Genomic DNA, 9058 nt, shown 5'->3' on the forward strand with positions numbered 1-9058 from the left:
AGCCTCCTTTCTTCTCAGGGGAAGAAGAAGAGTTGGGCCCAGCCTGAGGCTGGCCTCCTTTCAATCAGCACCCCTGGGGTGGGGGTGGAGAGATAGGAAGCTGAATCTGTGGCTCCAGCTTGTCCATAGAGTGGAACACATTGTCCAGGTCACAGAAAAACACCAGAATAAATAACCACTGCTTGTGTAGGCGCAGGAAATTGCTATGTCCTGGCTTGTGACAACTTTATGACGAGGGGAAGCAGAGGAGGTAGAGATGGGGAATGAGATAGGGGGTAAGAGGGCAAGGTGCTAAGAAGGGAGGCGGGGCGCTGGGCCCAGGAAAAAAAGGAGGAATCACAGAAATAAAAACTCTCCAAAGTGGTTGATACAGTTCGCCCACCTGTTTTCTCATTAGATACTCACAAAACCTTGCAGGTGGGTAGACTTTTGAATTCCCCATTTAGAGGTGCAGAAACAGGCTCCAAGAGGTGAAGGAAGGAACTTGCCTAACGTTATACTCAGCTAGTTAGTGATGAAGCTAGATTTAAACAAATTAGGTCTGGGGGACTTGAAAGTATTGGGTGGGTGGGAAAAGACCAGTCAGTGAGGTGATGGTGGCAAGGTCAGAGATGAGTGGCAGTCTCTGCACTGCCTCCAAAAAAGTGCACTTGATTTGTTTCCAAAATACCCTGGGGTGGATATCAGCATAGTAGCTAACATTTATTTAGTGCCTACAATATACCAGTCACTGCTTACCAACTTTACCTGCCTTTCCTCCTCTAATGTGGGGGTCCCCAACCCCCAGGCCACAGACCGGTAGGGGTCCATGGCCTGTTAGGAATCGGGCCACACAGCAGGAGGTGAGCAGCGAGTGAGCATTACCGACTAAGCTCTGCCTCCTGTCAGATCAGTGGCGGCATTAGATTCCCATAGGAGCATGAACCCTATTGTGAACTATGCATGCGAGGGATCTATGTTGCACCTTCATTATGTGAATCTAATGCCTGATGATCTTCTGAAGTGGATCAGTTTCATCCCAAAACCACCCCTCTTTCTCCCACCTCGAGGCCTCATCTGTGGAAAAATGACCTTCCACGACACTTGTCCTTGGTGCCAAAAAGGTTGGGGACCAGTGCTCTAACACTTATTGTGCACTTATTATGCCAGTCATAGATTGAGTGCCTTTTATTCATCAGCTTGTTTCCTTCTGCAACGACCCCATTATTAACATAGTCATGTACCACATAACATTTCGGTCAATGATAGACTTCATATGTGATGGTGGCCCCATAAGATTATAATACCATATTTATACTGTACCTTTTCTATGTTTAGATGTTTAGATACACAAATGCTTACCACTGTGTTACAGTTGCCTGTAGTATTCAGTACACACGCTGTATAGGTTTGTAGCCTAGGAGCAATAGGCTATACCATAGGGCCTAGGTATATAGTAAGCTATCTAGGTTTGTGTAAGTATACTCTCTGTTGTTCACACAATGACAAAATCGCCTAATGACACATTTCTCAGAATGTATCCCTGTGGTTAAGTGATACATGATTGTAGTTCCATTTTATGGATGAGAAAAACTGAAACCCATAGAGATGAGGGGACCTACCTTCACAGAGCTAGCAAACGAGGGAGGCTGCATTTGAAGCTTGGTCTGGCAGACTCCAAACACCAAAGAAAGATTGGGATTGGGCAGGATGCTGGGCATTCGAACCAGTGGGATAAACTCAACAGAGTTAGAGGAACCGAAAATGGAGCATAGTCAGAGACATAGCAACAAAAGACTGAACTTAGTCTTCACCCAGAGGCTGTTGAGAAGTGGTTTTCCACGTCCATGGAGGAAAGAGAAAAGGTAGGTTTAGGGAGCAGCTGGAGAAATTGACGTAAACATCAGGAAGAACTTCCTTATTCTGTGGATCACTAAAGCACAAACTTATCTGGCAGCATCTTGCTTGGAGGCAAAGGGCTATCTAAAATAACTCCCATAAGGCCAGGAAGTAGCGCCAGAATTTGGGGAGAATATGCAAGGACTCAAATTCCCTGGCAAACAGCAGTGCTGAGCTCCTCTTCTAGGGACCAGTCCATGGGTACAAGTGTCCAGGTTGAAAAACCCTGGTCTAACTCAAATCCTTCCAGCTGCAGTTGAAGTTAACTGGCCAAGACCAATAGGACCAAGGTCCCTCAAGCCAGGGATCAAGGGTAAGAAGGCAAAGGAAGAAGAAACAAGGAATATAAGGAACTATGTACACTACAGCCATATTCCCAGAGCTCTGAAGGAGAGGCCCTCATGGCCAGTTCAGCTCGGGCATCTGGATACAGACAGACAAGGCAGGCATGTGGCCGAGAGAATTGTTCAGCAGGTACGCAGAGGGTGGCAAGCAAGCAGATAGGACTGAGCTCCTTCCAGGGGCTCAACATCATGCCAACCATGCCAAGGAGACAAAATATCCAAGAATCATTCCTCACTGCCACATGGCCCTTTACACCCAACCAAGCATTGCTCTGTTTATTGGCTAACATGGGCTTCCCAAATGCTCCATGAGAGGCAGGATGAAAGTTCTTCTCTCTTCTCTAGGGCACTAGGAAAAATACTTATCTGAGAATCAGGAGCCATGGGATCTTGTCTCAACTCTGTTGCTTGTGAACTGAGAGCAAAATCCCCCACCCTGCTCTTCCTCAAAGTCCATCCAGTGGAAGTGGAGACATGGTCTAGGGAGTGGAACTAGGGCCAGTTGTCCACATCCCACATCAGTCCCAGGGGGGGTACTTGGGGTCTTCTTGGCCCCTGTTGTCTGGGAAGAAACCTCTGTCCCTGTCTTGTGTGCAAGTAGGCCTATGCATACACACACATACCCACAGACATGTGCACCATATATGCATGCTTATGTGTGGACAGAGGAGCACATACAGAGACAGACACAGAGCTCAGATCCTTTGCTCCCTGGCTGGAGCAAATGTGAGGAGAAGAGAAGAGAGGACAGGGTCAAGAACTCACAGAAAGTACAAGGAATTCAGCCCCAGAAAGGGGTTCAGCAGCAGCTGGATGACATTAGTGTTGTCCAGCACCCTGTGGGAAGACCACTCAGCAAAGAGGAAAAACAGGTGGGAACTACCCAGGCAAGAGCCATAGCTCTGCGATGGGGAGTGACCAGAGGTATGGTCTCCAATCTGCTTTTCCCCAGACTGTTGCCCTCATCCTGGACAGCCTTCAGGAAGGTGTCACAGAGTTGCCCTGACAATGGGGCCAAAAAGTTTGTGAACATCCAAGGTAAGTCTCTTTACCTGGGCCTTGCCAGACCTTCAACCTTGCATTATTCTCATTTATCCAAACACAAAGGTTGACTCCCAGCAACTGCTGTGTGAGCTGGCCTTATTGTTTTACCATTCACTGAGTACTCAGGCTGTATGACCAAGGTTAAAAGTTGTATAAGTACCTCCACAGAAGAGACCAGTGCATGAGTCAAGGTCGTGAGAACAGAAAACATGTACATCAGGCTCTAGTGGCACAGTGTTTACTTACAGCAAGAGAGAGAGAGTGTGCACAAGATCCAGGCTCTGGATTAGCACCTCATACAAGGGCTTCAGGTTGAAAAGAGCGTCCCCTTGCCCTTCCACCCTTTCTACCATATGAGGACGTGGGCTAGTTCCTCTTCTTGGGAGGATGCAGCAACGAGGCGCCATCTTGGAAGCAGAGAGCAGCCCTCACCAGACACGTGTCTTGCTGACACTTGATCTTGTATTGCTCAGCCTCCAAAACTGTGAGAAATAAATTTTTATTATTTATACATTTCCCAGGCTGTAGTATTTTGTTATGGCAATGCAAATGGACTAAGATGCTCAAAGTCCCTTTCTTGACTCCCCTTCATCTCCACTGCACCCCCAGAGGGAAAGAAGCCACTCACAGCCACTCCATGCAGGAAAGGTCTTGAAAGAGCTGCGGAGTCAGTGAGCAGATGGAGTTGTGGAAGCTGTGGGAGCAGAAAGGCCCAAAAGGACAGAGCAGAGTTAAAGGCAATGGACAGGGCTGGGCTTGGGGTTTACCCGGGCAGTGGGTGTTCTGGAGACTCCAGGAGGGCTGGCTCGAGTGGGAAAGCAACCTCTGAAGAGTGAATTTAACTTAAGAGAGAAACACACGGTAAATTCCCAGTTAGTCATGAAACTCGCAGACCTCTTTCCCTGGTGAGTCCTTCTGTGAAACATGTTTTTGCAAAAGTTCCCTTTGCCTTAAAGTGTCTGCTGCTTGGTGCAGGTCTATGCAAACCTAAGCCCAAAGGCCAACGAAGCTAAGAGGCAGAAGAAAGAGGCTGACAAATTCAGTTTTTCAGAAATAAATATTTAATAGGGACTTGGAAACAGAAGCCATGCCTCAGACAGCTGTGAGTTGAGATGCTAGATGCCCCGCCCACACACATTCCGTGTTGTTACGGTTACCCCCTCAGCCTCAGGGCTCATATACCATAGGACAATGGTAAGCGTGCTTCAAATGTATATGTAGGACAATTGCTTCAGGGCAGGATTTATGGTAAGTACAATAACATCAGGGTTGTTTTGACTTAAGCGAAGATTTCCTAAGTACATTCTCTTACATCAGGAACAGAAGACAAAATAGAAATGTCGGAGGCATTCCTGGAACTGGGGTTAATGAGAAGTCAACATGGTGGATGAGACTCCTGGATGGAGTTGCTTTAGCCTCTACAGTGTCCTATTGCCTTCTCACAAGAACAACTGCCCCAAAGGGGCCAGCCAACTCACTGGTGCCCAGGATTGCCAGGCCAGCAGGTGAGAGGGTGGAGATAGTTCTGGCAGCATATTCTCTTGCTGGAAACACAACTCACAGTCATAGTCCTTAGAGCAAGAGTGGGGATTAATGCCTTCGTCATCTTTGTTAAGGGAGGACTTCGTAGGTTCTGGTGTAGAGAGAGGTGATAGACGTCACTCCAGGCCTGACCAGTGATCTCAGGGACCAGACACAAGTGTAACTCTTGGATATAGGGTCATTTACAACTGGGAGCTGAACAACCCCCAACCAGAGCTTATACCCAGTGGCCAACAGGCATGGGTTCCAAAGAAAATACCAAGGTCACCTCAAACTCTAGTTCTTTCTGGGCTGGGTGCTTATTCTATCAATGGCTATTGGTTTAGTAAATGGCTCCCATCTGTCCTACTCCCCAGCCAAAAAGCTGAGCACTTTCAAGTTTATCTATCCTCCAAACCCTCAGCCTCATCCCTAAGCCCCAACCACCAGCCCCAGGCTCCTTCCAGAAAACCTAGCCCTCATGGCTTTCTCAGTTCCCACAAGCCCTCTAAAGCCTTGGAAGTGATGGAGTGGATTGGATTGTCTAAAGGAAGCTATGAACACAGAAGGGTGCTGAGGCACCTCATAGTGTCCCATACTTTCTGGCCCCAGAGAAGCCCAGGACCCAAGGAAAGAACCAGGTCTCCCAAAGCTGTCCTAGGCCCCACTGACTCTCCCAAGTTCCAGACTTTCTACCTGGATCTGCCAGAGACCTCATTTCCTTCTTTCCAGCAAAACACATGGGGCTTCTCCAAGTTAAGTGGGACCTGCACTGGGGGCCTGCAAGGAGGAGAGGGGCAGTTAATTAACTTTGGAGGAACTTGGTCAGCTTTTTCCTTGCTGTGAAGCTTGGGTCTGGTCATCTGCGGTGTCTAACAGTAAGTGGCAACTCCATCCTTCCAGTTGCACAAGCCAAAAGCCTTGGAGCCATCCTTGGCTTCCATTTTTCCCTCATACCACACATCCTGCCCAGGTTCTGTTCACCCTTCAAAATACACCCAGAACCTTACCACTCCTTCCACTTCCACTGCTCCTATCTTAGTCCTTGCTAATATCATCTCTCACCTGGATGATTGCAGTGGCCTCTTGACTGACCTCCCTGCTTCCAATTCTGGCCTCTCGCAATCCACGCTGAAAATAGGAGGCAGAAAAATCCCCAGCTCAAAACTTTCCAATAGCTTCTGATTTCACTTAAGTTCTTATGACTGTCTCCAAGGCCCTACCCAACTTCGCCCCTTGCCACCTCTTTGACTACATCTCCTACCACTCTCCTCCCTCATACTGTCTTCTTTGGCCACACTAGCTGTTTTGGGGACATGCCAGGCATACTCCTGCCTCAGGGTCTTTGCACTGCTCGTCTCCTCACGTAGTTGCACAGCTTGCTCCCTAACCTCTTTAAGGTTCTTACTCAAAAGTCAGTGAGGCTTTTTCCCTGACCACCTATTTAGAATGGCAACATATACCCCCATCACTAGCCCTGCATTCCCTATGCCGTCTTCCTACTTAATCACCCTCTGACCTACTATGTAATGTATGTATTTATTATCATTATCTGCATCTCCTGCATTAGAGCAGAAGCCCCACGAGGGTAGGGATTCATGACAAGTTTGCTCTCTGCTGTATCTCCAGCATCTAAAACACAGTGGGTGATACCTAGTACACACCCAGTGAATAAACGTTGAATGAGTCAGCCGGGAAATCCTTCCAATCATTCTGGGAAACTCTACCCCCTCTTCAGTTAGGCTGATGCCGAGATGGGAGAATCTCCAACATAGGCCACTAGTCCAACAGGGCAAGGGCTGTCCCCAACTGAGGCAGGGTCTGGCAATTCATAGGTGTCAGTGTTTGTTCAATGAACAGACACTAGGGCGAGGTGGCGGACACATATAAGGTGACCAAATACTGGTTTCTCCTTAGTGGTCCAATGTTTGCATTTCAAAGTAGTCCCCTGAAGACGCAGTGCTTCAACCCCAAGGATGAAACTGTGTTGATGAAAATTCAGGGCGTGCAGCAGGCTCCAAGAGCTACTCTTTCGGAACAAGTAGGGCTTTAGGGACCACTTGAGTCACACTCCAGCCCCCAAGCTCACCCTCCCTACCCTAAGTTCCTTTATTCAACAAATATTTATTGAGCACTTATTATATGCCAGGTTCAATGCTGAGTGCCAGGATTTTGCCCTCAAGGAAGCCCATCCGAACCTTAACCCTGGCCTTTCTCTCTAGCTTCTTTCTTTTCTCGATTTCCCAACTCTGAGCATCAGAGGGAAGAAGAAAACAGACTAAAGGAAACAAGAGGTGCATCATCCAGGTGGAGGCTGACCAGGGCTGGGACACCCCAGCACCCTCTTGTGGACATGGGTGAGTCCCCAGGCCTTTACCTCCCAGTTTGATCCTATGGGCAGGGCCCAGTGGAGTATAATAGAACCCTGACACTTCACATGCTGCATGAGGGCTACAGGAGGGCCACCTGGCTTAGAGGTTGGGCCATGTGAGTTTTTTAGCACATTGTTTCTATCAAATTAAGGAGCACTTCTGAATTGGAGGCTGGCCTGGCCCAGTGTGCCTGCCTCACTGTTGTGTGTGGGCTACAGCCTGTATGCCAATAATCCAAGAGCTCAGCCATTCCTACTGAAGCGATATAGAGTATCTCGCATAATATACAGCTGTTCAATTTCAAGTCCATAGCTTGACACCTAGAACCTAGGCCATTCTAAGAGATACCTGACAAAAGCCTCCATATACTTGCTTTTCTCTTTCATTCCTTCTTTCTATATCCCTCTCTTTCTTAAGCTCTTTTTCTCCTTCTTTCTTTCCTACTCCTTTCTTTTCCATCTCTCCATCTAGCATTCACTAAGAACTGACAGGCCCAGTCCTGGACTCTGGGCCCAAAGCTGAATAAAATCTAGACTTTGCTTACAAGGAGTCCAAAATCTCATGTAGAAGACAAACATTGAAATAATTTCAATACACGGTGTTAACTAACAAGTCAGAGATAGGCACAGAGTGTGAGAGGAACACACACCTGAGTCCACCCTGGAAAGTAAGGGATTGGTAGTGAGTGGGGGAAACCAGGGTAGGCTTCCTGGAGGAGGCACAGTCTAAAAGTCCTGAAAGGGGCTGGGGGTAGTGGCTCATGTCTGTAATCCCAGCAGTTTGGGAGAGTGAAGGAGGAGGATTGCTTGAGCCCAGGACTTTGAGACCAGTGTGGGCAACAGAGCAATACCCTGTCTCTACCAAAAAATACAAAAATCAGCCAGGCATGGTGGCATATGCCTGTGGTCCCCGCTACTAGGGACACTGAGGTGGAAGGATCAATTGAGCCTGGAATTCAAGGCTGCAGTGAGCTATGATCGTACCACAGCACTCCAGCCTGGGCAACAGAGTTAGACTATGGCTCAAAAAATAAAAGTAAGTTTTAAAAAAAAGTATTGAAAGGTCAGTAGTAATGAGCCAGGCAATGGGGAGAAGCAAGGCAGGCATTCCTGTTGAAGGGACAGCATGAGGGAAGACGAAGAACTGGAGGTATATGGACGTACCAGGTCCTAAAGAGTCGCATATGGCATATCAAGCCAGTGTTTCCCAAACAGGGTCTTGCTGAAGGCTAACGTTCTAGGAGAAAGACAGGATGCAGGAGGGTCTGGTGTCAAAGAAGTGGGGCAACAGGCTTATGATTGACCTTCTTCTTGGCGAACCCCAGTGCACATTAGCGTAGTAAAGATGCTAATATGTCCTGCAATCAAGGCACCTGTTTTACTTTGTTGAGCCCAGCATTACCCTAACTTATTTGCCCTGGGAACTCTTTGTCACCAGATCCCAGTGATCATCCCAGGCCACATAGTTTGAGAAATGTTGCTATAAACACTAGGGACCCAGCAGAAGGATTTAGGCAGGGACTGATGCAATTGGGCCTATGTTTCGGAAGGCTCCCTCTGGATGCTGTGTGGGTTGTGGACTGGAGAGGGAGAGAGAAGCAGCAGGGAGATGGGGGAAGAGATTACTGCCATTGTCCAGGCAGGAGAAATGAGAGTCCTGCCCATAGCAAGGGTGCAGCATGGGTAGCCATGGCATTGGAGCCTGTCTTGTCTTTGAATTGGGCTCAGTCAATGCACCCTGAAGCCTGCCCATATTCCAGAACTGAGTCCCCTTGATCAGGCCAGTTTCACCCTAGGTTGGTCCCTGCGCTCTCCCAGCCCAGATCTGTTCCAGCCTCCCAGTCCCCGCTTCTCCAACCTGACCATGATGCCAGTACTGGCACTTGAGGAGGCTGGGTTC

This window comes from Hylobates moloch, unplaced genomic scaffold (genome assembly GCF_009828535.3).
Source record: "Hylobates moloch isolate HMO894 unplaced genomic scaffold, HMol_V3 SCAFFOLD_7, whole genome shotgun sequence".
Taxonomy (NCBI): Eukaryota; Metazoa; Chordata; class Mammalia; order Primates; family Hylobatidae; genus Hylobates; species Hylobates moloch.